Source organism: Sciurus carolinensis, chromosome 15, assembly GCF_902686445.1.
Source record: "Sciurus carolinensis chromosome 15, mSciCar1.2, whole genome shotgun sequence".
NCBI lineage: Eukaryota > Metazoa > Chordata > Mammalia > Rodentia > Sciuridae > Sciurus > Sciurus carolinensis.
Genome location: NC_062227.1, coordinates 19,467,378 through 19,471,181, shown reverse-complemented (window position 1 = coordinate 19,471,181; position 3,804 = coordinate 19,467,378). Strand labels below are relative to the sequence as shown.

Genomic DNA, 3,804 nt, shown 5'->3' with positions numbered 1-3,804 from the left:
TTTCTCTCTTCAGCAGTCTTTCCATCAGGTAATGTGTTGCAGGATGCTTGAGCACAATAAGAGTACACAGCATATTCTGTTTGTTGAGTGTAATGCCCACATTGGCTGTTCAAAGATCCATCCCCTAGTCATACCGAGGTCTCAGGGAGCTGAAGGTCCAAAATCAGGAACCCAAGGTGAAAGGCTCAGACTCTGAAACCACTTACAATCAACGTGGGGAGCAGGACTTCAGGAAGATATGTGGACACTTTTTTTAAAGTGTTTAATTCAAACCTATAATTTGTATATCCTAAAATTTTGATCCACAGCCCACTGTTCTCACACTTGACCAGTGAAAACAAAATGCTGAATCACTGCCCTCCAAAAGAAGGTAACTGCACCTTTTCTTGAAAATATACATTTGACAATTCACACTCCTCAACATAGGTGGCAATGCAATACAGATTTTGGCTGATTCTGCTGATTCTGTTCTACTAGAGAATGTCCACAAAGTACCTCTTAAAGGTTTTCTTTTTTTTTTTTTTTTTTTGGACTTCTGCAATGCTTTGACCATTATTTTCTCATTTCTGCCCTGACACTTGGCACAATACCATTTGTCCTTTTTCTTGTAACTGAGTCCTAAGTAGGAGAAGTAGAACCATCTGGTGAAGGCACTTGCTATTTCCACAAGGTATCATTTCTCCATAGGCCACCTGATTGTAGAGACAGTATGTTGGCTCATTTGCATTGCTGGGAAAGTTTGCAGGGTTTGCTTCCTTCTGTGCTTTGGCCCTGAAATCTGTTCTTTGAGGTCTTTGCATTGTTTCCCTTCAGTGTTCCTGAGGTGATGTCATCAAGGTCATGATTGTTATTAGATATATTCATCACTTGATTCACATTGTTGAGTGGCCACAGGGTATGCTTGTAATTCAGCTTTTCTGCCTGTGCAACTGTCTTGTTCTTTGTCTTCTCTTGACCAGCTTTGAAGCTGTTGCCAGTGGTGTCCTTGATCTCTTGAGGTGACTCAAAGTGTTCCACATGACTGTTCACTTGTCTGGTCTGTCTCTCTGCCAGCTCCACCATCTGACTCAGGATCTGAATCTTCTCATTGCCCAGCTCCTGGCAGCAAATCAGAGCTCTCTGGATGCAGCACAACACTTGGCATTTTTGGGCACCATCTGTCTCTTTTTTCAACTTCTCATAACGTTCATCCAGTTCTTTCAGGATTTCTTGGCATTTTGCTTCAATTTCCTGCATCACTGAGACTTTTCTCTACAGGTGTCCCCTAAGTGGACACTTTAAAATGACCCCATCATGTGAAGGCCCTAAGAACATCAGACCCTTTAGTAAGCACCCTCCAAAAAGGCCTCCTGAAACTCAACCTGCAAGGCATCATCCCCAACCCAGGAAAGCAAACTAAATACACCAGGCACCAGGAGGCTTTGTCCCTGGGGCACAGTGGGGACATGGAGGAGTCTGTATCCCCAGGACCTCCGCAGCAACTGTCACCAGATCGCATCGCCTCTCATGCTCACCAGTGCCCAAACACAAGGACACGAGGGCCAGAAGCAGTGCTTTGCTCTCCTGGGATCTCCTCCACACAGGTGTCTCTGGCCCCTAAAGCAGATCTCTCATGGTTTGGAACTCAGACAAGGGGAGTTCACACTGGGCGGATCAATGCAGGAAATACCTAGGCCACTGGTGTTTTTTTACACGTACCCAGCTCTCAGGCGGTACTGGGGTTGGACAGATGGATGCACAGTGCAGGTTTGGACCTGCCCACTCCACATGTGCCAGCATTCTGAAGGCCTCAGCATAGTGTCCAGTATTGGTGTCTGACTGCTTCAGAGCTGGTGGAGACACATTCAAACTTAGAAAGTGTATCTTTTTGTCTTCCTAAAGTTGTATATTCATCAGAAAGTTTTTCTCTTATTCCTTGCCATCAAGGGGATGGATCTATTGTCACAGAAAGTGCCATGACTAGGTTTTATCATAACACCAGTGCCCCTATGGCTTTCTGATTCAAAGTCATGTGTAACTCTCATATTTGTTGAATTTATTAACAAAGTACATACAATTTTTATTATATTTAAAAGGTTATCAAATTTTAATGAGTAGAAGCAGGGGTTTGACATGTTATATTATGAGTTGAACATAGTGTAAATTTGTTTGATTATTTTGGGAGGTTGGCATAATGACTTCTGCCCTGTTCTATAATCAAATATCTGACCTGCATTTTTTGGCAGTGAGAATTGAACCAAGTGACCATAGTAGCATGTCCTAGGTAAGCACTGAGCTGCATACATTCCCAGAAATTTGAATGTTTTATTTTGAGACAGAGTCTTGTCTAATTGCCCAGATGGGTCCCAAACATGTCATCCCCCTTCCTTATCCTGCCAAGTTCTGCAGTAATAGCACTTGTTGTCAACTTGCCTGGCTTGTCCTGGAGAATTTGTTGTATTATATGCTTCTAATGTGTCCTTTCCTAAGTTAGACCATATTCATTTTCTCTTGTCAACAGTCAGTAAAGGCTTTTTTGTTTTTTTTTTTGTTTTGTTTTCTTTTTTTTTCATGTACTCTTAATATGACCATGCTTTATGATGAGGCACTACTGTTTATGATAGTGTAGCTGTGTGATCCACTCTGAGAATATTTTTATTTTGAGAGTGTCCACTCTTTCAGGTCCAACACATTTTGGTAAAAGAAGTGATTATTCATTTTGTACATGATTATGTAAGTAAGATAAAGATTTTTTTTTCTTTTGTGGTTCTGGAGGTTGAACTCAGGGCCTCCTGCATGCTAGACAATTGCTCTTCTGTTGAACTACATCCCCAGAACTTGGATCTTTTAGTTATCATAAATTTTATGACCAGATAGTGATAATAAAATCACTTAGAAGCTCAACTCAATTTGGAACCATTCAAGAGTTTGGGCCTCCAATAATGGTTTGTGATTTCTAAAAGGAAAAGTAATTTTCCAAAGCATAGCAGCATCTAATATTATCCATGTGCAATGTTTCCCCAGTTTCTCCACTTCCTGCAGAGCATTGTGGAGGTGATGGACTCTGGTGTTCTTCTTACCTGTTCTGCTTACTAGGCACCATTGACTGTGCTTGCCACTTCTGTTTATCTTTTTCTTGTCTTTGACTATTTGTCAAATGACAATTTGAATTTATTACTGCTAAAGAGTATGAATAGAAATAAAAAATGGATAATGATTCTTTGGGATAAGTGACCCAGTCACAGTGAAAATCCCTCTTTTGAGGAAGTTCAGTCATTAGTTGAAATAGTTTCTAAAATATTATTTTTTCCTCTAGTGCAAGTGGCCAAGTTTTTAGAAGCCACACTTAGTACCTATTGACTGCATAAAAATATACGTTGACCTATGTGTGTTTTTATTTCAACATAAAACCTATAAAAGTGGTGCTATCTTGAATTATATATTAGATGAAATGGTTTAATTTTCTATTAAAATAATTTTTGGTTTAATATTAAAATACACAACTAGTTAGAATGTCACTTATCAGCAATTATAATTGTATAAACAACCAAGTGTTTGACAACATAACCATGTCTTAAGGATTTATTTTTGAGTAGTTTTTATCTTTATAAAGAAATTGCAAAGAAAGTGCAGAGATTTCCCAGGTAGCCTCATCCTCATTTTTCTATCGATATGATTTATGTGCACTGTCTCAGATGGGTTAGCATGCTAGAAAAGGTGTCATGAAGAACAAACACTAGTGTGTTATCAGTATGCGCAGTTGCATTTCCTTTGGATTCTCAGTTCTGCCTCTTCCTGTTCCAGGACCCCATCCATAATCTCAAA

At 39.8% G+C, this 3,804-nt stretch overlaps 1 pseudogene; it reads right to left on the bottom strand.

The window, feature by feature from the left end:
* Positions 1-289: 289 nt before the first annotated feature.
* Positions 290-1,239, bottom strand: LOC124965323 (inhibitor of growth protein 1-like; annotated as a pseudogene).
* Positions 1,240-3,804: the final 2,565 nt, after the last annotated feature.